At 43.5% G+C, this 26,005-nt stretch overlaps 1 protein-coding gene and 1 long non-coding RNA gene across 2 annotated transcripts in view; both read right to left on the bottom strand.

Moving 5' to 3' along the window:
- Positions 1 to 26,005, bottom strand: part of LOC150016094 (T cell receptor alpha chain MC.7.G5-like) — a 242,803-nt gene that overhangs the window by 62,850 nt on the left and 153,948 nt on the right. The gene's annotated exons all lie outside the window — the stretch shown is intronic.
- LOC150016095 (uncharacterized) lies at positions 20,581 to 24,447 on the bottom strand. Its single transcript, XR_016510030.1, has 3 exons — positions 24,361 to 24,447; positions 21,864 to 21,977; positions 20,581 to 20,845 (listed from the first exon to the last, which is right to left on the bottom strand). It is a non-coding gene; the product is annotated as an uncharacterized LOC150016095 (long non-coding RNA).

The raw sequence follows: 26,005 nt of genomic DNA on the forward strand, positions 1-26,005 counted from the left end.
AATTATCAGCAAGGATACAAGTGGCCACGAGGAGAAAGGTATTAAGCCTTGTATCTGAAACTCTTTGGAATGAGTTGTAATTTCTTGCCTGGTGGTTTAAGAGCTGGAAATGAACACAGTGGATGCATATTTCTTTCCATCTCCCCCCACCCGCCCCCATCTCTCTTTCTTTGCATCTACAGATGCAGTATGAGACAGGCAGGGAACATAGAGGGATTTGAAATAAGACCTCAGATTCCCATCCAGTTTCCATTTTCTCCCTCTCTGCTTTCATTTAAACCCATTCTGAACTGAATGCCACCTACCTATTCACACTCTGCTCTCAATTATCCCTTTCCACTGTGCGTAGCAGTGGAAATGGCCTCAGCTGAGCCAAGGAATTTAAGATTGATATAAGAAAGAACTTTCTGATAGAAAATGATACGGAATGTTAGAATGAGTTACTCAGGAAAGTAGGTTGTAAAGGGTGACCTCCCATCTCTAAAGTTGGTTGTCATCTCCAGAGAAGGCTCTGAAAGCAGCAGATTCTCTTCTATCTTTTCAGGGTCAAGGTCAGCTTTACTTAACAGCAGAAGGATAGGCCTAATAGCTCAGGGTCCAAAATGGAATCATTACTATTGATATTAAAGAAGGGACAGCACCTTAGAGACTACTAGGTAATCTCAAGCAAGATATGGTCTCAGACAACATCCATTTCTTTCAAACCTGACACCAGGGGTGAAATTCCAGAATTTCCAGTATGCTACTGTGTCCTGTTACACTTACTTGGATGGACAGTCAAGATGGTCCCCTGTCCAAACGTCAGTTTTCCATAGCCACCACTACCAGTGTTAACACTGTAACGAAGGCCTTTACAAGAACCCCAGGGGACTGCTGAGGCTCAGAGGCATCTTCCTCTTTAATTCTGGGGAGAAGAAACTCACCCAAAGAGGCCTGGATTTGTGAGGCTGAGCTTCTTCCCCTGGAGGTTGGAGGACCATTTCCACACCTGGTTCCGGGACACTGACTTGCTGTGTCCCCTCTGCCTGCCATGTCTCTCCTTTTCCTCTGTCTTCCATCCTGAGGCTTACAGATTTCTCATGTTCAGCATTTCTCCTTCTAAAGGTCTCATTTCCATTTTACAGCATCACTTTCCGGACAATTTTTCTGATCAGTTTTCAAGTCATGTCCTCCCCTCCCTTTGAGGTGTCACCTATTTCTGATGACAATGAATTGATTACAAGAAGACAGGAGGAGAGTGTTCAGCTTTTAGGGAGGCTGACTAGAATTAGAAGCGGTTTAGGCTTCAGCCTCATGAAACACTGTCTTCATGCCCCAGCATAAGAAATGAAAAGAATGGGCATATTTGACTCAACCTTTTTTCACAGAGTGGCTTTTCTATCAGTTTTGGGCTTGGTGAAGTGTTAATGGTATTTTACAGAAAGTTTATCCCTGAGCTGTGTTATGCTGATTAACTATCCTGAGCTGTTCTGGGTTTAGCAAAGAAAGACCTTTGTCTTGGGTAACCTCTCAATCCCAGGCAAACTGGGACAGCTAGTCACTGTACAGTCTCATGAGACATGTCCAGTCACTGTACAGTCTCATGAGACATGTCCTTACCTCACAGAGCAGCCACAGTGGTAGAGCTAAGTGAGGCCTCTGTGAGAGTCAGGCTTCTGCATATTTCCTTGGGGTTGCTGTAAATTTCATCCTTGGACCAGACACAGCTTCTATTGCTGGTAGTCACAACCATAAAAAGCCTGGGGGTCTCCTGGGCTGTGTGTGGTGGATGCCACAAAAGGTGTAAGAAGCAAAATTGAGGCAGTCTCATTATTGGCACAATGGTGATCAAACTATATTCCCAAAGATAGGAAAACAAGTATTTATCTTTTTAATCACATTCAACTTTTAAACTCTTTGACTGTGTTGACGGAATCTCTTTAGGCAACCAACTTATCAGCAAAGGGTCAAAGCTTTAGCTTGCTTATCAACATGAAAAGGGTGAGGGAAAAAGGCTATTATTTAACAATAAAGACATGTCTATCTGCTATAAGCACAGCAGTCAGGGATTCAAGCGACTCTTCCCATCTCTTCCCTATTTTACAACATCACAGTTTAAAGAGCTTCTCACACCCTACTCCAGCTGCCATAACATCAGGACACAAGCAAACTCAGAAGCCTGCCCTTAGCAGAAGCCCTTAAACAGACGGCAGCAATGTATTGCTGTGGCAACAATCTCTGTGTTCTGCTGGTTGAGGGAAAACAGAATTTAATCATGGGTCCCTTGGACTCTAGCCTTGCCTTGTAGTCCCTGCATATAAAGAGTCCATTGCATGGAAAATCTGGCATACAATTACCGCTCAGAGCTCTGGAAAGATGCTTGCCCTGAACAGATATTTTCTTTGCAAGGTTAGGCTCTCAAACTCCCTGGCCCCTTGTCCGCACTTTAAAGTGTAGGGGCCAACCATGTACTGAGAGGGGCTCCCAGCTTCTCCATGCATTCTGGTGCATTTCTTGCAAGACACCAAAGACAAATCGTGTATAGTCTCTGGCCTACGCTGCCCACCCTCTGAAAGTGACGTCCTGTCCTTGAGTCTCCAGGATGTTCATATGCATTCCATTGAAGCTTTAATTAGATAGAACCTCAGACACTGCTGAATGCGTGGGATTTAACAACATTATGTATTATTCATTGTTTCTGTAGTTACAGACTTGTGCCGGCTTTGCCCCCTGCTGAGCGAGGCACTTCTGCGCATGACAACTTCATGGCTAACCACACTGCCTGTTCTTTAGGCAGGGCCTATCCCAGAACATTCCAAGTCGTCTGCTACCAAGCGGCATTAACTTCTTCGGCACTACCTGCTCTGTATCACCCCCTGCACTCTTCAAGAGCCCTGACTGGGCTGTGTTTTGCAACACACCTTTCCCAGTGCCACATCTTCTCCTAATCACAGAAAGCAGATCTAAATAAATGAAATGCTGCAACCTAGGCACTTAGCTCCTGTCTAAAGGAGACTGGGGTTCTTCAACAGATTTTTCTCATTTCCACTTTATCCAAATTGTATAACAAGTCAGTCTTCCCAGCATTAGTTTACAAGCATCACTCTCAGAGACCCATCAGAAACAGATTTTCAAGAAGTGCCAATAGCAATTTTATAGCCTTTTAAACTTTTCCAAGAACTTACACACATTATTACCATTATGGGAAGGTGGGTGTATATCTGAAGGAGAGAGTGCACCTCTCTATTCTCACTACTCAGAGGACAAATAATCTTTTCCTCCTCTCCACAGTTGAACTAAGTAAAGCAGAGTCTCAATCAATGATTTTGGTAACCGAGGGAAAAGAGGGGTTAAATGCTCTGTCTGAGTAAACCAGACCGTTCTACCCACAGAGATCTATCTCAGTTACTGGACTGGGGATTGAGAACAGCTCCTTTAAGAGAGATTACATGAAGGGAAAAAAAGAAAAAAAATCTGCCTTTAGAATTTCCAGCATTTGTTAATAAAATTGCAGGGTCCCATTATTTTAGAGATAAATTTAGGGGAAGTTTTAGTTTCTGTGTCAGGAAGATTTATTTTGGTCTTCTGAATTTGCATAGTCACAATATGCCAATTTCCTCTCCATCTTTTTGGCAACCATTTCCTGGCTTTAGCTGAATCCCTCAGGATCCTGTATTCAATTTTCCTCCCTGTACCAATAATTTTGTTTGAGATAGATGATGGGAATGTTTTCGGCTGAAGCTAATTTAGTCTTTGTACAATGGAGTGCTAGTTTCTCTGGTGGGAGGCCATGTCTTCCCAACAGAGCATTAGATTTGGAAACTGACCTGGGATGTTTTTTTGGGGGTGGGGATACTAATTTAAATGAGAAGAAAGAAGTGCTTCCCCCCCAGCCTTGTTAGTCTTTTCAAACTTACTTGGATTCACAGTTAAGAGAGTTCCTTTTCCAAACATCAGTTTATAGTTGCCACCTCCACTATTCTCACAGTCAGGGGGGGCTTTACAAAAACAGGAACAGGAGCTGCTCTTTACGGAAGGGTCTTGGGGGTCAAATGGCCTTGTTCTGCAACCCTGCACTAGACTGCAGGTTATCTGGTAACAAGCCCAAAGGTGCCGCTGCAGGTGTTCCAGAAGGCAATGGAGCCCTGGTAAATGTACACATTATTTATTTTTAAAATTTTTATTGTTTTTCTTCTCTTTATGTCTAAGCTGCCACCTTAGTTCCAGTAATCCATCTCTTTCTCTTCTTTCCTCATTGTCTACCCCTAGCTGGCACTCACACAGTTTCTACTTTATTGCACTTGGGGGCCGTTTCTCTGCTTTTTATTGAAATTGCTTGCATCAACTCACTAGATTCTGGCTGACTGGAAACTGATTGCAGAAGGGGAGCAGAGTGAGGGAGCTTTTCACAGGGACATGTTCAAAGGGAGAAGCTGGAGGGCCTTTTGACTTTTCTGGTCTCTGGAAAAGAAAAGGCTGGAGGGAGCCCCATGTGGCTCCTTTCATACTCACTGGGGTTGATGGTGAGCCTGGTTCCTTGCCCGAATACCATCCTCTGGCCGGTATTCCCTGAGTTACACCATAGCAAACAGCTTTACACAAACCTCACCCAAGCCACCCCCCCACCCCCCCATGAGGAGGAAGCCTGTTCTGCTCCCCGAGTGCCCTGCCTGGCTGCTGTGGACAATGGCCTGAATCTCACAAGCCAGATAGGTTTAGAACAGTGTCTCCTTGGGGCTTTCTATTTTCTCCTTGACAAAGTCTCCTTTGTAGACATGTACGAGATTTTTAACCTCTTTGCTAGCCAAATATTTAACATCTTTATTACATGTCATAGAATTCTAACACTCAAAAAAAAAATCTTTCTTACAGTTTTTTTAGAGCTCCCCCTAAAAATAGCTGGGTTAAAAGAACCTTTAAATTCAGAATACACCATGTCTCCTGAGTAAAGTTGAAGTGGCTTCCTCATTATAATTTGTGGTTTGAATCCTAGGGTCTGCTCGTCAAGGACTTAATTCACTGGGTTAAAACCTTTTTGTCCCTGCACAATTACTTGGACTTATTTTTGTGCTCATTCTTTCCCCCCAACCAGGACATTGCCAGCACTTCTCACCAACAGGGAGTCCCCCTCAAGATCATTTCTAAGAGAAACCCACCCATATGCTCTTTAGTCTGAAAACAGACATGGTTTCTTTCCTCTGCTCAGGGAAATGTGATTAAAAAACAATTTCTGATTTTGCAAAGTGAAGAGGATTAGGAGAAAATCTGTTTGCCTCTGTTCTCCTTCTTCCTCCTCCTCACTCCCCTCCAATAGTTTAAAGCTATTTATAGAACGTCCCCTTTAGGATTAGAGAAATGTGACAAGTTTATAATCTCTTCATCTTTTCTTCTTGCTATCTGTTTACTCCAGTCATGTATTTACAATCTAAATTTACATTTCATTTCCATTCATAGGAGTTACTAATGCACTTTTATATTATATTTCCAGAGCACTGTGTGTAATGATAAACTCTATTGAAATAAATCAAATCACAAGGCATTTTTAGGCTGAACGTTGACATTTCTGTCTTCCCAAGACAGGACCGGGGTGAACAAGTTATTATTACTCTTCCAGGCAAGCCCAAGATAGGGGCAGTCCAGCCAACTGAGCAACCAGGCTTGTGGGGTTGACGTGGTTATGTGTAAATAACTATCTATGGAGTATTGCTGCTTGGGATTAATTTTTTTTTTTTTAAATCTGGTTCCAAAATGTCATCTTCCTATCTCTTTTGCTCTTAGACTCTTTCTGACAGGCAAAGCTTAAGGTAAATCTTATGGATATTTTTTGAATCTCCACCAATATTTCATCTCTGTACACATCACAAATAAAAGAACCAAAGAAGGATGGATATAACATCTTTGGGAGAAAGTTTATAACAGTTCTCTGGGAGAGAAGAGATTTATAAATAAAAATGGAATGGCATGTGCTTTTCCTGATTATCATTTCTAATATCTGGAGGACTCTAATAAATATCCAACCCAATCTGGAAATATAGCAGATGACCCACTTGCTCTTTAAACTCTAGTTAGCAACTGGACACACAGGTCAGCATGGACATACTTTTAAAAATCGTGTTCTGTTTTAGGCAAAAACAACTTTAGGGAGTCACCTGAAGCTAACATAATACTTACTAGGACACCCTGATTCTAACCACTTGAATATGGATAATAATTTGACCATGAAAGTAGAAGGTTTACTTTGAAGTACCTATTGGGTAGTTGGTATCTCTTGGGAATTGCAAGCAAAGTTAAACCCCAAACAACTTTATGGAATAAACTTCCATTGTAGTAAATAGACTCCCTCAGGAGCAAAATTTCAGCTACATTTAAGTTAATTGAAATTAGGTTTGTTTTGAGAATAGTGAGCAGCTCTCAAAAATATCCTTCTGGGGCATTACAAGATAGAGAGAAGGGCTGCCCTTGCATGTGGATTATGGAATCCTCTCACACTTCTAAGCTTAGTTGCTATTTTTCATTGAGAGGCACAGAAATGAGTGGGTATCAAAAGGGGCTTCTCTGATGCAGAACTTAGCTAGGAAAAGGATAAAAATGTCTCAACTAGAAATACAACGGGTAACAGTGCCAAGGGCATGTTTTCAGAAGTCCATGATCTTTCTGTTTTGCATGTTTGCTTTTAATTTTACCCTTTCTCTAAATATTAGCTTGTTATCAATTTCAGCACCAGAAAAACCTTACATGGCTTTCTCCAGCTAACTTGGCTCCAAGATTTTGAATGTTATGGAGATTAGACAATTAATTTTTCCCCATAACTGAACTGACCTGGAGGCCTTGGGAAGACAAGGTGGATGCCATGGGAGTGGTGGCTCAGTTGTTTACATCAGTAGGCATGTCTCCCTGTCTCCTTCTGGGTCAGGTTGCCTTGCATATCCCCTGCCATTGCTGTGCACTTTAGTCTAATCTGTCCTATTTCTCCTCTTTTCTTTCTAAAAGCTGTCTTCCCCTACACCCTAAAACTTCAATTCAGGTTCCATTTGTCACCAACAACAACAAAAAGAAACTTCACATTTCCAAGTGCTTAAAGGTGCTGTGAAGAGCCTCCAGTCTGAGGCTGTCCTCATTATCATTTTCACAAGGGAGATACATGGCATCAAAACCCCAAAGATGCTAACAACTGAATTTCTAAGAGTGGTGACTTACAATGAGAAACAAGTGATCTTTAAGACATACCTGGTCTAACGTTCAGAGTTGTTCCTTTCCCGAATGTCAACTTATTACTAGCACCTGTATTACACAGTGATATGAGACTCTACACAAACCCAGTTGCCCAAACTCCCCCTGCTATCTACCTGAATGCTTATACAAAACCAACTCTTTATAATGAGGGTCTGGTGGTAGAGTTTATGGAGCACCCAGGGCCCTCCTTTTTCCCTGAACTTTTGTCACTTCACTGGAAATGTGCTGACACTCCCCACCAGCACACCTGTTCTGGTTAAGTAGAAATCGGAATTACCTCCCCTTTTTACGGAGGAAGAAGATAAATGCTCACAGAGATATTCTCTTAGTCCCATGGAAAAATCTCATCAATTATAGTAAGAAATTAAGATTTCAACAGTCTGACTCCTTAGTTCAGTGCTCCATTAGCACCATCATTCTCGTCCATTAGGTGAAATGGCAGCTGAGGGGAAACAGCAGTGCCCCGCATGAGGTAGGTACACATCAGCACTGGTTTGAATGAATTGGAGTCCATCAATGGGCTGCTGTGGTTTGAACTTGGATTATAAAACAGAATGGAAAACTCAGGAGTTAAGGTTCCAGAGAGATATTTGGAAGCATTAATAACCCAAACTTACGTGGGTTTACTGTTAGTTTCGTTCCCTTTCCAAAGAAGAGTTTTTCAGATCCACCCTGAGTTACACCCCCACGCACTGCTTTACAAATACTGCCAAGACCCTCCCACCAGGCACAGGGAGCCACAGCTGCTGCCCACCCAGGGGGAAGCACAAAGCCAGAAACAAACAATGCTGTATAATGATACAATTGCATGGTTATTCCTGAAAAGAGAGAGGAACTATGGAAAAATTTAATCAGTCATTACCCAATATCCAGTTGTTAATTAATTAACCAGTCTAGTTGTTTAGCAGTTGTAGTTCATTTAAAATAGCTTAGACTTTGGGGTCAGGGCAAGTTCTTAACTTGCTGGATCTCAGTTTCCCTATCTGTCAAGTGGAGAGAGTGATAACTGCTCAGTGATGTTGCTGCTAGGATTAGGATGAGAGCATGCTTCTTTAGGGAGATTATTTGAGCAATTTAAGAGACCAAACCAGCAGTGATTCTTCTCCCTCTCCCAAACATAGTCCCTCCACTAATGAACATTTCACTCTGGAGTCTGAGGGCCAAGAATTAAATCCCAGGTCCTCTTTCTTTCTGCATCAACTTGAGAAAGTTAACTCAATCTTCCTGTGCTCCTATACAAACATGAAAAGTTCTCTTCTATAAAATGAACATAACAACAGCACCTTATCCACAGAGCTGGTATAAGAATTGAATGTGATAACAGGTAGAAAGCAGGCAGCAGATCACCGAGCATAGAGTAAGCGATTCATAAATCACCATTTTTTTCCTCCCAAGAGTCTAATGACCTAAAAACCTGTAAGTCCCTGGGCACTTCTCTTCCTTTAACTGCTATACCAGGAGGGATTTGAGGATCACAGAAGAGCCAGCAAGCAGTTAGTGATTTTGTGGGAATTTAGTGAAAGCTGTAGTCAGCAGCATGGATGCATCTTCACGATCGGACCATGTTGGTGGAGAGGGCACCTTCAGCCAGGCAGAATTTGAATATTAGCAGAGATGGGCCAAGATGCCATGTCCTCATTAGTTGGAGTAAAAAGGATCTCAGGTCACATTCAAGAAGAGGATTCAATGCTCTCCCCCACTTACCAAGATTCACTGTGAGCTGAGTTCCTTTCCCAAATGTGATCTTAGAACCAGCGGCTTGCTGAACACTATGCTGAGGAGCTTTGCAAAAACCCGTGGCATCAAATTCATGAACCCAGCTTTTTCAGAGCTTCCCAAGAACTAAAGTTTATCTTCAACCTCCAAACCCTGAAGACCAGATAAATGATGTGTTTTTTCTTCTGGTAACCCAGAGTTTTCAGGGCTGAGAGGCATGTTCAAGAGATGTGATTGTCACTTTAAGAGACCAGCAGGCTCAGCAAGCCAATTCTGTGTACATATGCTGTGGTCCGAAGTAATTGCACAGCTGATGCAATCTATCATAGAATATGAACTCCCACTGGGAAAGAAATTAGCTCTGCACAATTTATGGGTAGTATTTGATGGTCATAGCCATTGTCTGAAGACAAGATCAGCATTTTCATTTTGGCTTTTTCCATCCCTGCCTCAGTCTGCAGATGGCTGTCCCTTTTCTGTAACATCAAGTTCTGCTATTATCCCCACTTCTGCTAGATTTTTCTCCCCAACAGGCATGCAATAATTGTTATCTCCCTTTAGAACTGTAGGGTTCTGTTTTGAGCTAACATTCAGTTAGAGGATGTTTGGGGTACAGATGAAGCTGCCATGGACAATGATCATGATGTTTTCTTTCTTTTGGGTCTGTCTTTGTCAGAGCTATGAGTGGTCTTGGCTTTGCGCAGGACCAAACTTAGATGTGTGATCTTGAGCAAGGTCACAAGCCCTTTTGAATTTCACCATCTTTATATGCAAAATTAAATTGGTGAGTTAGGTAGTCTTTAAAGACTTTATGAGCTGTTAGTCTTTGATTTGATCCTTTGAATCTAATTTATCTAAAAATGCTGTGCGAACCTTTTTTTCCCAGGGTGAAAACTCCTACTCCCTATTTCCTATGTAGAATAAAACAAGCACACAAAAGAAAAATAGGTCTCTACTTACTACATAGGGAAACAGAGTTTTCCAAGCCTACCATCTGCCTTTACATTTGATCCTTTTAGAAGTTTGAAGCCAGAATTTTGGAACAAAATCCTCAGGGAGAAGGGTTCTTTCTTTGAAGCTTCCAGATAATTAAAAACCCAAACCAAATAAATGGACACCTTTGGTTTAAAGCTAATACTTACTAAATTTCACTCTCACTTGAGTCCCGATTCCAAATGTAAATTTCCTATTTCCTTCCTTCGCACAGAGGCTGATGCCTTTACATAAACTACAGACTCTTGCTGACTTACCCACAGGAAAGTGATTTGATCTTCACAGTCTTTTCCCACCGGATAAGGGAATCATCATCTAGCCAAGAGCGTCAGCTCCCCGATGGCCAGGTGTTAGATATGGAGAGGGTTCGGCTAACATGACGTGTGAATGGAGGTACTCACCCAGGCTTACAATTAACTGAGTCCCCTTCCCAAAAATGGGGTTCTCAGTGCTCTTCACACAGTGCCTGGGCCCTTTACTAAAAGTCCCTCTTAGGGCTGAGCTGCGACTTACTCCCCTCAGACCATAGCTTGTCTCTAGTGTTATTAAGGGTGCAATAGGGGCCAGCTTTGTAAGCAAGGTCATTTAGGGTGTCCCTCTCTACTGATGTAGCCTAGGACTCAGGCTATGAGGACAGAGGCCAACCATGTCAGCGTGGCCCAAAGCTCCTCTCTGGCTTCACAGGCAGCTGAGAAACCCAGATCCTGAACACCTACCTGCAGGCTGTTTTGTGCTGCGCACCCTGTCGGGCAGATCTGTAAGAACCATAATGCATGGTGATTCACCGCTGGTTCTGGCCTACAGCAGAGGAGAATCCCATGGGCATCAAGTGTATGAAGGTTGCCAGGCCCCTCTTTTTCATTATTGGAAAGACAAAAAGTGCCACTTCTCCTATGTGGATGCTGAAAGCCTAATTTCAGAAATGTATAATTCTTGAAAAGCTTTCTATCCAGCTTTACAGATCAACTCAAGAAAACTTAAAATTGGAAAGATAAACCTGCCCACAAAATAATAAAATACATGCTGAAGCCAGTCACAAAATAACATTTTTGATTACCTGGTGTTTTAGATTATCCATGCGTTGTACACATTTTGTTTCCCTGAAGCCATGCTTCTTACTCAGAGCCACAGCTAACTGCGTCTGGGTCTCAAAGGTAAATCTGTTCTTGTGCATCCAGCCTCTGGCCCACCAACAAAACCCACTTCTCTCTTTGGGCAATGACCACATCTCCTCAGGAGCTGGCCAGCTGATTCCTGGGAAAAACCGCAGGTGCTTAATAAATATTTGTTCAAATTAAGTGTATTAAACATTCATCTTTTGTTCCTATTCCTTAAGGAACACTTGACTATCTCTGTTACAATTTTCAGATGAAAAAAATTAATTATTTCAGATACTACTTGCTGAATTTCATGTTTCTTCTAGTCTAGGCTCCAAATGTCAGTTTCGTATTGACTCTGTTCCCACAGGGGTGAGCACCTTTACAAAAACCAGAAGCGTCAGTATGGTTGAAAGGGATGTGGTATAAATTTTGTTCTTTTTCCTCACGAGGCTGAGACCCCTCTCTGTCCCTCACAGGTGCCCATCTTCCTTGGGAAAGGTCTGCCCTTTTCCTTTTTTTCAGAACAGAAGAAGATGGGGGCAGAAAAGATTTCAGGATAAAGGTGATAAATAAGATATCAAATGTTATCACGCTGTGCAGAGCCTTCTTCTTCTTCTTCCTTTTTTGTGGCCAAATTGGTGCTTTTACCAAAGGCTGTTTTCAGCACTTTCTCTCTCCCAGATGCAATAATAACTGGCTTTCAAGCTGGTATCTGGGCTTGAACCTCCAGGCTCTGATGAATCACACATATTGAATCAAGAAATTATGCTAATCCCCAGTGAAGAAGTATGTTTTGCTTTTCTGCCTTACTGGGCAATGAGGAGTTCAAACAACACGCACAGGGAAATATAAACTAATAACTCTCAAATCATATCTGTAGCTTTATACATTAGCGTCCTAGAATGTATGACCTCAAAGGGAGCTTTGCAACTGCCTGGGCCAATGCCCTAATTTTGAATATGAAGAAGCCGAAGCCTCGAGGGGTAAATTTGCTCAAGGTCATGTAAGTAGGTAGAGGAAGAGCTGGAGCTAGACCTCAGGACACCTGAGTCCCAGTCCTTTTTTCTGCTATTTCCTTCATGTGACTCAGGAAAACCAAGACCTTGCCTGGGTAGTCCCCAGCCCTAGAGGTCTACTGACCAACCCAAGTATGATTATTCCTCTTAAACAGTGGGTACATCATTCAAGGGAAGTGTTTGATGTTGGTGCATAGTTTATGATTTTAGAGAGAGATATAGAGTATCTTAATTGCTTTAAAAATTTTATTTCTTAGGCTACAGGCAACAGCAATTGATAGTGGGAGAAGTGGCTCATAAGATCCCTGGAAAGACAGGGAAAGGTATTTAAAAATTTGCCCTTTACCTAAAGGATAACCCAACAGAGTTGGCTCTGATTCTTCTTTCTCTGCAGGACTCATTACATGGATGACAAATGGTGTGGTGTTGCCTGCTGCTCCTGCTCCCATGGCAGATATTGCTAATAGACACATCATTCTTTTCCTCTGAGTCTAGATGTGCCCTCACAGTCCTCCTTAACAACATGCTCCAGAGAGCCACAACCAATTGCTAATTGGTAATTGAGATATAACCTGTTCGTCCTCCCTGCCCTAAGGAATAATTGGAGAGAAAACCCTACACAGAAGGCTTGATAAATCAGGTTGGCAAAAGTCAGGCCAGGTCCCACATAGCCCCATCATGAAAGGTATCACCGACCTGGTTGGACCAAGACTCTTCTTCCCACAGGTGCTCCAGAGGTGGCAACAGCAACACCATGGAGTATCCTATCTTCACAGCTTTCCCGCAAATGCTGGCTTTACAGAGGACACTGGGCGACAAAACACGATAGTTCCCTCATTCTTGTTCTTGCCCATAGGACCTTCAACAAGATCTTTCCCCAAAACAGAGGTCCTGGGGATGGAGTACGACTGCTGGATCTCGATCTCTCCCTGGCATACTTCCCATTATCAATCAGCCCAGGTTGGTGCTGGGGTTTTGGAATGGAATATGGCGCAGGAAGAAAGTGATGCAGAAACCCCTTCTCTAGACCACTCACTCCCATGACTATACATTCCGATGTTTCTAAGCTTTTCCATTGCGATCGCGCTTCTATTCTTTCATGAAAAAGAGGTGCATTTGTCCATATCCATCCAAAGAAACTTCCCTATGTCCTTTGTTATGGCATTAAGCATTTTGTTGACAGGAAAATGTTCATTTACCCTTTTAGGATGCTGTCTCATATTCTCAAAGACGGTCCTCTTTCAGTGACTGGGGAGAATGAGCTCTTTTGGTTGACTGCGAAGCAGCTGCCGGGCTCAGGGTTGAAAGGGGAATGGGAACAGAGCAGCAGCTTTGTTTGACTTAAGTTGTGAACAAAGAGTCTTTTCCTCTGCTGACCTATATTCTGCCAACATCCAGTATGACTTACTTATGGAGATGGGCTAATTAGAGCAGTAGAGGGCGCTGCAAGGTCAAAGACAAATCTACCCACCTCAGAGGAAACTGGGAGAAAAGTCCCTTTTACGAGTGATAGTAATGATCAAGGATCCAAACCGTGGGACAAAAGTGGCCTTGTTTACAAACTCCCTCGGACCCCTCCAGGTTCAAGGGCCCCCTCTTGAGTGGTGGTTTTAGCTCCTGGAAGGCAGTCCAGGGCACTTTCTGCCTTGGGGAGCTGCTCAGGCTGCAGGTATGGGTAGCTTTTAAGGAGACGGGGAAAAGAAATTCAAGGGCAACGAGTCTGTAATAGGTCATTCACTCTTGACAGTCTTTCTTTTCCCGAAACTTTGGGGCCACTCAGTTGCACATTGCGGTCTCTCATGAACAAGCTTGTGCAACTTTTGAAAGACACAGGACAATGAGTTAGCAGGCGCATTTCCCTGGCTCCTAGTGCTCTTAGTGATTTGGGAAAAGCACAGCTGGCTCAGGTCTTGGAGGAGCACAGAGCCCTATGACATGCTTGTAGCACTGATAGCAAATCAGTGGTGTGATTCACTTTTTTTTTTGCAACTGATCAACATGTCTTTTGCCATATCTCACAACTTTGTTTTTCAGATTCACTCAGCATCTTTTCTCTGAACATCTCTGACGACAATAAAGCTCTCAGAAACTATATTCATCAGTCTGTTTAATAAAAAACAATAGCAACAGCAATGCCTGACATTTACAGATTATTTTCTGGGTGCATTGTATGTGTTATTTTATTTAATTTTCCAACAGTCCTGTTAAAAAGCTGTAATTATTACCTCCATTTTACAGATAGAGAAATTGAGGCTTGGAAGAGCTAGGTCATCTTTGACATTACACAGAAAGCAAATGCTGGAGCTGTTATAACACAGTTAACTCCAGAATCCAACATTTTTTAAATTTAATAATTGTATTTTTAATTTTTGCAGCTTTATTGAGATATAATTGACATATGACAACATGTAAGTTTAATGTGTACCACATGTTGATTTGATGCACTTACATATTGCAAAATGATTACCACCGAAGCATTAGCTAGCATCCTTAGCATGTCCCATAATCACCATTTCTTTTTTGTGGTAGGATCATTTAAAATCTCCTCTCTTAGCAGCTTAAGTATGTAGCACAGTATTATTAACTATAATCATCATGCTGCACATTAGATCCTCAGAACTTGTTAATCATATAACTGAAAGTTTGTACGCTTTGACAAAAATCTCCCTATTCCCCTCACATCCCCACCCCAATCTGTTTCTATGACAGAGCCTCACTCTTAGCCATGATTCTGAGCTGCTGTCCTGAGAAGTGCCTTTCTTGAAGGGATGCCTTTCAAGGTGTGTTGGAAGGACATCATGGTGGGGAGAGTCATGATTCTGCCACCTCAAGGAAGTATCAGAATCTGAAACTTGCATGTGGAGCATTAGGGGAAGTGTGTCCTTCTTCATGAGGGTGTCTGGAACCCTTGTCTCTGCAGGTGCAGTCAGATGTAATTGAGGTGAGGCAGTCAGAAGAGGAATAGCAGTTTAATTGGAAAACTGTTACCACCTAGATGAGGAGGGACTGACTGCTTGGCTTTCTTATAAATGTCAAGGCTGGGCAACACATTTAGAACAGGAACAGTCACCAGGAGCCTGGCAGAGCCCATAAACGTCAGAGACCTGGAAGCCCTGAAATGGCCTCTTGTCAGCAGAACTCTGGGTCCCTGTGGAGGGGGCCCCTGCCTGCAGGGGGCAGTGCAGGCCTGGGCAGCAGCTTCTTAGTGGACTTGGAGGGTGTTCGTGGTGTGGCTTCCGACTGCCTGGTGTTCACTTTCGGTATTCTCCACACCTAAGGTCAAATAAAAGACGCCCAGTGAAATTTGAATTTCAGATAAACAATTACTACTTTTTTTTTAGTATAAATATGCCCCAAATATAACTAATTTTTATTGTTGTTCATTTGAAATACAAACTTAACTGGATGTCTTGTATTTTTAGTTGCTAAATCTGACAACCATTTTCATGCCAATGGTGAGTTTTTAGCTGAACAAAGTTGCATTCCTTTGTTCCACAAATACTTTTGATGGTCAGTTATGTGACAGACGTGATCCTAGGGGCTGGGGATATATCAGTGAAAAGATAAACAAGGTTTTTCCCTTCATGGAGCTTACATTATGGTGTGTGTGTGTGTTGGGGGCGGGTGAGATGGGAGAAACAAATAACAAATGTGTATAAATCCAATGGTTTCAAATAGGGGCAAGAGAAAATAAGACAGAGATGTAACTGAGGACGACTCTGGGTGGGTAGCTGACTAATTTACTTGGAGTGGCCAGAAAAAGCCTTTTGAGCTAAGGTTTGTGTAAAACTCAGAACAGAGTTTCAGGCAGCTAGAAAAGTGAGTCAGTTAGAGAACCAGAAGGAAGGCCACAGCAGCTGATGGGAGGAAGAGAGGGAGGAGAGGATGTGCCAGGAGGCTGGATGGGAGGCAGGCGTCAGATCATTTGCAGGGTGTTACAGGCCCAGGAAAGGAGGTCCGACTGGCACCATCTGATTTACATTTCATAAAGACTCAGAAAAGAGATTGTCCAGAGAGAGAAGCAGAAGCAAGGACCTGTTAGTGGTCCTGACGAGGGATGATGGTGTTTGGGAGATGAGAGAAGTGGATGGACTGGAGATATATTTTATGGTAGAAGTGACAGGGCTTATGGATGAATTGGGGAAAAGAGAATCAAGGGAATTTCTATAACTACTCCTAGAAACACTCTTAGGTTTGGAGGAATGTCTACTATTTTTCAGGGCGGTGCCTCCCAACTGTGGTCATGTCCTGGCTTATGCAGAAAACGGCATTTGTATGGCATGTGGCTGGGAAGCTGGCTTCAGGGACTCCAGACCCTCAGGTCGTGCCCATTGGCCACACAAAGCACTGTCTCAGCAAGCTGGTAGCCCACCCACCACTCATGGCAGTTTACCCCTCAGGAAGCTCTGCTTTGGAGGGGACGTTTTCAGCTGGAGCCAAGTGGGTCCTGCAAGGAGCCTAAGGAGAGAAGCGCAGTAAATCCTCTCAGGGTCAGGCACTCCTCAAGAAGTGGAAATAAAAGATTTCTAGAATTCATGGCTGGGACAGATTTTAGAATCGATCTTGTCCAACCCTCTTAGCACTGTCTTTACACAGAGGAGTAAGGGACTCTTCTAAGGTACTCATTCATTTATTCCATTTATTGAGTACAAGTGTGCACAGATATGCTGGGTGCTGGGTGACAGTGCTACCATGGTCAGTGTGACCACGGACTGGCACCCCAGTCTGTGACCCCGAGATACAGAAATGGAGGGTAGGCCATTGTATAGCAGTTTGATATCTAAGCATGTGATTGTTGGGCTTACAGTTTCTATTTCTGTTTTTATTTTCTAAAAGTAATTTATTTTCATTGTGTTTTTACCAAAGTACTAGTTCAAGATGGATTGAGGAGCAAAATAAAAACAACAACAACAACGTTTCCTTGGCTGGAATCCTTTGTGCCAGATAGTAATTCAGTCACGTGAGTGTGATGGCTGCCTGACTCCTCTCGTTTCCCTCCCACCTCCTTCCTGTCAGAAGCCCTGTGATGACTGCAGAGGTTTCAGGACCCTGGTTTATTCTATATCCTCTGCTCTATTATGAAAAGAAGATGATCTGTATCGTGGGCTTTAGCCTTTTGCTCTTCTGTAAGTACACTCATTTGTGGATGTTCCTCTTGTTCTGCCACCCCATTTCCCTTTCTTTGACTTTCAAAGGCTTCTCTCTGGGTTTTCCAGTTATTCTCTGCCTTGGACCTTTATCTGTGTCCTTCTCCTGCCTCTGCCCTTTGAATTCTCTCTGGGTGGGCTTGTGCTGGACCCAGTGGCTGGGGGTACAGGACTTGACTATTTCTTCATTTCTTCTCTTCACAGACAAGGGCACGCTGTGTGACAAAGTGATCCACAGTTCCCCGGACCAGACTGTGACAAGTGGCAGTGAAGTGACACTGTTGTGCACTTATGAAACCATATACACAAACCCAGATATATACCGGTACCGAATAAGGCCAGAGCAGTCCCCTCAGTTTATCCTTCATAGGTATGGCACTGTGGCTGTTGACGCGGATTTTACTCAGGGTCGGTTTTCCGTGCAGCACAATCAGGCCCACAGCACCTTCCACTTGGTGATCTCCTCAGTGAGGACTGAAGACAGTGCCACTTACTACTGTGCCATAGATTCCACAGTGAGGCAGGAGCCCAGGAAGTCTGCACAAAAACCCCTGGGCATAGCCTGGCAGGGCCACCTTTCAGAGCAGCTCGTGTCCTTGCACATGGCAGCCTTCTTCCTGGTGACATTGTGTTCCTCCTGGCCCTTAGAAGTGCCCTAACATGTCTGCTGAATAATAAAATGCCTGTCATATCCAGGGGACTCCCTGGCCTCAGATGGAGCAGAGCGTCTCCCTGTTTCTGAGGCGGTGTCCTGTGGTAGGGGGAGGAGAGCTGCGTGTCTGAGGGAAGAACGGGCGTGACAGGTCTGTGTTGCGTGCGCTGTGAGGGTTTCAGGGTGAGGCCGCTGCAGGGCCAGTCTAAGGAGAGCCCACCAGAAGTGTTTTTATTTTAGTTTCCACCATTGAACTATCATTGTGAATTGCTCTGTTTTCAAGAGTCGGATACACAGTTATCAATTTAAACTCATTGCCCCCAATTTACCTTTTTTCCTGTGCCTCTTGTGCAGCCACCTTACTTCTCCTGGATGCTCTTTGACAATCTCCATCTCACTTACTTCATCTGGAGAACATTTTTCTATCCCCGAAGAACACTGAGATATTCCCAGAAAGCTGTCTGTGAATCCCAGAATCCCAGCTTCAAAGTGCCTGAGTTTGGAGCTCAGTGGTGTCTCTAGGGAGAGAATTACCTCCGGGGGAAAACAACTATGTGATGTCAAAATAGATACGTCCTCAGCCTGGGAATTGGTCCCTGCTTCCTCTACTTCCATTGAATTCCCTGCCCTAAGACAAATCTTAGAGTTATTATATGTAATCTTAGAAATAGAAGTCTCAGACAGTATTTTAGGGAAAACGCACGGAAGCCCAGAAAGATGAAGGACGTTCCCAAAGTCAGATAGCTGGTTAATGACAGAGCCAGGGTGCTGTGCAGCCTTTCTAGGGCTCTCGTGCAGCTGTGGCCTAGGAGGCTTTATCAGTAGGTGGTTTGGGCAGCAGTTTACCTGGGCTTCAAAACGTTCAGGGGGAGAGCAGTCACTATAGGGAGGAAGGAGAAGCATAGGATGAGGGAGCCAAAGGCTTTGGGCAAATGACTCGGCTTCTGGGGCTTCTGTTCCACTGCCTACTGAGTGGGTAACAGTCTCCTGCGACTCCCTCGGGGCTGCTGTGATGCTGCATGTGAAAGCTCTGGAAAACGAGAATTCACAATATGATGGCCCCCAGACCTGTAGGCAGCCATGGCCCCCTCTGGCTCCTGCCCTCAATCTTTTCTGAAGGCTCCTGGTGGTGGGAGAAATTCATGGTCCTGTGATGTGCTAGGATGCCTTTTCTCTGATGATCAAAGAGGGCCAGAGGGTGACTCATTTATATAAATAAAGGATAATGCTATATTTAGACAATCTGGGCTAGCTGAACTTCAAATCCACACCTGTCCTTGTTTGGGGGATGCGATGTGCTATTGTAGAGGACCTCGGGTGGCACTCTTGATAACTTGGCTCTGCTCCCGGTAATACCCCTGCCTCACGGGATGACTTTGGACAAGGTACATACCTTTTTGGAGGGGGCATATATATACATATTTTTTTTATTTGAAAAATGAGAATGTGGTATTTTGTTCTTAGTAGCTTCAGAGAAACATTTTGACGTGACTCAAGGTAACAGATATGAATGTTTTGAAAACAAGCATCTTTTCGTGGTTTTTCCCTGGGTGGACCTGGTTTACTCATCTAGATTGTTTGGAAAACAAGCATTCTTTACTCAGAGTGCTGCTGCTGCTGCTGCTGCCTCCTTTCTTTGATTTGGGCTGTGGGGACACGATGTGGGAGTTTGCCAGTGGCGATGGCAGGGGAATCGTTGGTGAGGGGTGCTCTTTCACTTGTAACCCCACTTGACACCCACATGGGTGCTGAGAAAACCATGATACTGGGTTGCTAGGGCTCTGCTACTGGAGTGGGTGCGCCTGAAAACAGCTGTGGCCTTGCTGAGGCAGCAGTAGCAGAGCTCATGGGCCATACTGGGGACTCTGCTGCTGTTCCTTGCTGCAACAGAAGCAGCAGAAGCAGGAAACCTACAGCTGGGTCCCTGAGGCAGAGGCCTGATGGCTGGGGGCTCAGGAAGCTGCGGTGTGACCTATAAGCTCAGTCTGACTAACAGTCCATTCACAGCACCCACCTCCCCCCTGCAGTGGTTGCAACAGGTAAAGCCAGAGATGAGGCACACACAATGCGCTTCAATAAATGCAACAGAGACAGCGTCAGAGAACAATGGCAGAAAACCACGGACACCAAAGGCCCAGGTGACCTCCAACTCTCCATGCAGAGATTGGCAGGCAAGAGATAGTCAAGATACTGTTTTTCACAGGGGAAATCTAGGGCTCTCATTCCTGTCCTTCCCTCCAAAACCCCCCTGCACCGTGAGTTGCTTGAAAAGCCAGGCTCCTGTCTTGTTCTTCTTTGCACCATCAGCACGGTGCCTGGAATGTAAAGAGATTCAACTCGTGTTTGTTAAATCAATTAACAGAAAGCTGTGCATTTCCTCTTCTTTTACTCTGACCTCTGTGACTGGCTTAGAGGGTATTTAGATGAGATTTTAGAAACCCTGTTGCCTACAGGGAGTGTTAGGGAGTCAAATGTAATTTTGTTTGTAAAGTAGTAGAAAAAGCAGAAAGTGCTTTTGTGGATGAGATGCCAGGTTCGGGCCAATCTAGTGCAGGGTTTGAGCAGAGCCTTTCATGTTTAGGTAAAGGACAACTGCTTTCTTTCACCAAGGGTCTGTTTCCTCTTGGAGAAGGGAGCTGGGAACCTGTTGATTCCTACTCTTTATTTCTGAAGGTAAAGTAAAAGGAACAAGACACCATTTTCAAAGTGTATCAGTTGTAAAAATAAAAAATGAGTCTCATGTCCCTTTGCATCGCTATATCCATTTATAAAGCAGCATAGAAAGCACTTAGGACTGTCAACCCCTCCCCCCAGGACTTTGTCCTTCCACCAGGCTGGAGGATGAGCTGGGTTTCTTTCCTTCAAAGAAAAACTTCTTTGGGTGGCAGCCATTTCAGCAAGGCTGGGACAGGTTAACTTGAATCACTGAGAAGTCAGAAGCCTTAGTGAGAGCACTTCTGTAGGCTTTTGGTTCCTTTCAGGGAGTGTTGCCTTCTCTTGCCAGTCAGCCTACAAGTGAAGGAAAGTTGTAAGAGTTGATGCAGAGTCACAGACTGTCACCTCTGGAAGGAACTGCGGTGGCGTTAGTCTGGGGCTGGCCAGTACTTGCTGTGGCTGTACCACCGCAGACATCACTAATCTATTATGGCACATTTCCCTTCCACACATGGCAATAGTTCACCTGGTCACTATCAGTGCATCACCATGGGGACAAGTCATGAAACCCATTCACTCTCTCTGAGTCATTCTTAACTCCTTTGTTTTACAGATGCAAAAACCCAGGCCCAGAGAGGTGAAGCAATCTGGCGAAGGTAAAGTAGTGAGCTAGTGACAAAGTCAGGACTATAACCCAGATCTGACTCATTGGTGTGGTGTTCTTTTTATTCAGCCATATGGCCTGTGTCCTTGGGACTATTGGTAAGACAGTCACCTGTTTGGGAATGACTGAATATGCTTCTGGCTGGGTCAGATCAGTCGAACACTCTAAGTCTAACGTTGTTCCTACATCAGAACCTGGGACTGAGGAGTATTTGGGCATATTGGAGAAGGAGTTTCATAGGCAAACTTAGACCCCTGTTTGAATTTCATATCTAAGTTTACCTCAAGAGGGAATGCAAGTAACGTCTGGCAAACGATGTCTCAACCTTAACTTTGTGTGCATCCTGAGTAGCTAATAGTGGGCTATTCGTGACTAATGGAGATATAGGCTCACCCCAATGATAGGCTGTTCTACACATCAGAGTCCTATGATTAAGGATTGGGAGCTGGCATCCCCTTTGTGTTCCCCCTGAATATTCTTTAGGTAAAGCTTTACTGTTAGCTTTGCAAATGACCCTTGGCCAGATAAAAGAGGTGAGGTGTTGTTATGCTGAGTATGTGAGATAACCCCCTCATTAATTTGAAATATGTGTCTTTGTGTTTTTCCCTTCCCAAAGCTTCTTGGTCTTTTACCATTTCTAAACTCCTTTTATTTCTATACGCAGCATAGCTCAGGTGGAGGTGAGAATAAGCAGCAGCTAATTCTTACCTTAACAGAAAAATAATTTGGCAGTCAAGAGGAAATTGACAGCAACAATCTTGAAAAACACCATGCGGAGCCCCAGCACTGTAAGGGACATCATGTTCACATTCCAGGCATGACCTGTGGTTGAACAAGAGGGAACATGGTGGCTTTTTTGAAAGAATAAATTCCCTTCCAGGAATTGGGCTGACAACATTGATACCAGCCTGCCCTGAATCACCATTATCCTTTCTGGTTTGCAAGCCCACCTTGGTCCCAGACAGCCCTCAGTGACCAAAGGCTGCTGCTCACAGCCAGCCCAGCAAACTTTGAAAACTCATGTTTACAGCCCAAGCTCTGTTGGGAGAGTCAGAGGGAAACCAACTGGGCTCAAGTATTTTTTTTTTAAGTATATTTTATTGATTACGTTGTTACAGTATCGCAATTTTCCCCCCCTTTACTCACCTCTGCCCAGTAACCCCCTTCCCTCCAGCAATCCCACCCACCTTAGTTCATGTCCGTGGGTGGTGCATATAAGTTCTTTGGCTTCATCCTTTCCTATATTATACATAAATTCCCCCTGTCTATTTTGTACCAACCAATTATGCTTCTTAATCCCTGCACCATTTCCCCATTTCTTACCCTCCACCCTCCCAGCTGATAACCATCCAAATGATCCCCATACCTATGATTCTGTTTCTATTCTGGTTTGCTTAATTGGTTTTTGTTTTTATTTTTTAGATTCAGCTGTTGATAGTAGTGAGTTTGTTGTCATTCTGGTGTTCATAATTTTGATCTTCTTTTTCTTAAGTCCCTTTGACATTTCATATGATAATAGCCTGGTAATGATGAACTCTTTTAGCTTTACCTTGTCTGGGAAGCACTTTATCTGCCCTTCCATTCTAAATGATAGCTTTGCTAGATAGAGTAATCTTGGTTGTAAGTCCTTGCTTTTCATCACCTTGAATACTTCTTACCAGTCCCTTCCTGCCTGCAGAGTTTCTTTTGAGAAATCAGCTGAAAGTCTTATAGGCACCCCTTTGTAGGTAACTCTGCTTTTCTCTTGTTGCTTTTAAAATTCTGTCTATCTTTCACCTTTGGCATTTTAATTATGATGTGTCTTGGTGTGGTTCTTTTTGGGTCTAGCTTCTTTCGGACTCTCAGTCATCCTGGACTTGTATATCTATTTCCTCTGCCAAATCTGGGGAGTTTTTCTTCATTATTTTCTCACATAAGTTTTCAATTTCTTGCTCTTCCTCGTCTCCTTCTGGCACCCTTATGGTTTGGATATTTTCATGTTTAAAGTTGTCGCAGAGGTTCCTGAGCCTCTCCTCAGTTTTTCAATTCTTGTTTCCTCATTTTGTACTGCTTGACTGTTTTTTTCTTCCTTATTTCCAAATCATTGATTTGAACCCTGGCTTCCTTCCCTTCACCATTGGCTTTGTGTGGATTTTCCTTTGTTTCACTTAACATAGCCTTCATTTCACATAGCCTTCACTTTTTCCCTTATGCATTTGCCATACTTAAGGATATCTGTCAAGTCTGTGAGCATCTTTATCACCAGTGTTTTAAATTTTGCATCTGTTAGGTTGGCTATCTCCTCATTTGTTAGTCTAGCTATCTCCTTGTCATTTAGTTCTCCTATTGGAACCTTGATTTGTTTCCCCTTTTGGGCCATACTTTTCTGTCTCCTCAATTTGACATGATTCTGTGTTTGTTTGCCTCTGTATCTTAGGTAGACCTGTTGTACCTTTTAGGTTGTAAGGGGCGGAGCCTTAGGTATTCATCAGTACAGGGCGACCCGTTTCCCTTTGTTGTGGTGTGTATGTGGGGGAGGGGTCTGAGAGGGAACAATGTCGGTTGCTCAGCACTCACCCCTTTTCCAGGCACTTCTCCCCCTTTCATATGGGACTGGTGCCTTTCTAGCAGTTGCCCTGGCCATCGTTCCCAGAGCAGGTGGGTCTGTGGACGTTCTAGGACCATGGGGGCCCTTTAAACAAGCGGACTCTACTGAGAGATCAGCAGTTTCTTCCTCCACCCCAACCCCCACTGGTTTGCACAGTCAGAAGCAATGAGGCTTTATTTTCCCCAGCGCTGGGACCGTGAGCTGTGCGGTCTTGTTGGTGCTGGGAGCGCTTCCCAGGTGTCCCTCCTGATGTTTTAAAATGTGTGACTGTGCTTTCTGCCAACCTACTGCTGCTGCCACTGCTGCTGCCACCATACGCATCCTCTCTGCCCTGGCTTTCCCCCTCCTGCCTGTCTGGATGAGTATTTCTTCTTTATATCTTCATTTGTTGGACTTCCATGCAGCTTGATTTTCTGGAACTTCTGGTTGTTTCTAGTTTTGAGGTAGTTGTATTCCTTCTTAGTTGTGGAGGGAGATGAGCGTGTCTGTCTAGGCCTCCACCTTGGCTGGAAGTCAAGTATGGTTTTTGTTTTCTTTGGAAATTTGATGATTTTTTTACCTCATCTGACCTTTGCTTTAACCCTCACTTGTGAACTTTACCCTTTGATTTCAACTAACCTTGGGGTTTATGGCAGCTCTTTGAAGTTTGCTCTTTGTTTTCAGGTTCCGTTGGTTTCAGGTCACCTGAAACAAACAAGTGGTTGACTTATTCTGGCAATGAAGAGGCTAAAAGGATTATAGGTTTTAAAACTGAAGAAGATTTTAAGTAGGTAAGCTGAGGACCAGAGATGTGACTTGGTTAAGATCATACAGCTATTTGCAGAGCCAACATACTTACCACCCTGGGCTTTTTTTTTTTTTTTTTCTTTTTTCTTTTTCATTACATCATGAGGCCAACATCCAGGCATGCCTCTAATTTGTAGGAAGAACTAAGATTCTTAACCTATGAAAAGTTGGGTTGCCCTTAGTTTTTGCCTTCACACTGGATTAGACTGCGCCTGGATTTCCAACCCTAGAGTCTAGTAGTAGGATAGTCATTAGTATAAAGGAGATAGTTGTTGGTAAAGAAGAAAGATGGGGATGAAGTAACATAAATTTTATCTTAGATTCCAGCTCAGAAATGTAGAGAGTTCAATTTCCAGCCAATGGCAAGCTATAGTTGGGCCTATGTCTTGTTCCCAGCATGATGCCATGTTGAGAACCATCTGTCAAGAGTTTACATCTCCAACTTCCTGCCCCCCAACTTTTCTTCCCCACACTCCCAGCCCCTTGAGGCCAGATATGACGTACCTGGAGAATTAGTTGTCTGTTCAGGCTCAGTGGAGTACACTGATTGTTGTACAACTTGATTGTTGTGTTGAACTGAACATGTCACTGAATTAGGATCTTCATATCGACCAAGCTTGACAGCACTGTACTTCCCACTGGGAGAGACGACGATAGCAGGGTCAAATTCTATTATTTTCTTCGATGACTGGAGATCTATACTTATACTCTTGGGGTAGAAATCCTTCACCAGACAAGCAACACTCGTCCCATTTTTCATGATGAAGACGGATGGTTTGGCAGGAGGCTGACTTCCTGAAAATATAATCAATTTATTTCATGAAGTGATTATCTACAATGTGTTCAAGTTAAATAACAGTTGTTTGTCTCAATTTCCCTATGGCCTAACACTATAACCCAGAGTTTTCCTGCATCCTATTAGTGATCTGGGCTTGTCAGCATGTCCATGAAGATGGCCAAGGGGAGCATAAATGAAAGGCAGTCAGTTAGATTTTGAGTTAGGAGCTGCTAAGAGATATGACTGTGAGTAGAGAAGAAAAACAACAACTACAAAAAGGCTTCTCGATCATCTGAATTTCAATTATTTATGTTTTATTAATCAATCCTTTGGACCATCAAGGTCAGGCTGAATACCTGTCTGCATCAGGTGCTTTATTTTAAATGCAAGGGCCCTTGTGGGGAGATCAGAGCAGGTGCTCATGCTTTGCAGTATGTCAGTTAAAGAATCAAGGGTCTGAAAAAGACTACATAACTGGTTCAAATACTCTAAGGATGGTAGTGTTGGGGTCACTGCAGGGCATTACCTCCGTTTTATGGACTGGAAGGGATCCACTGAAGTTAAGTGATACATCTCTTTGTCTTTAGGTGAATAGTTATTCTTTTGTAAGAGTTTACCCTTTAGTTTCCTTTGAGTCTTTAATCAGAGTATAACAACTCTTCATTCTCAGAAAGTCCATATAGATATAAAACCAGTTGA

The sequence above is a fragment of the Furipterus horrens genome, unplaced genomic scaffold, assembly GCF_987537825.1.
Source record: "Furipterus horrens unplaced genomic scaffold, mFurHor1.1.pri manual_scaffold_3, whole genome shotgun sequence".
Lineage (NCBI taxonomy): Eukaryota > Metazoa > Chordata > Mammalia > Chiroptera > Furipteridae > Furipterus > Furipterus horrens.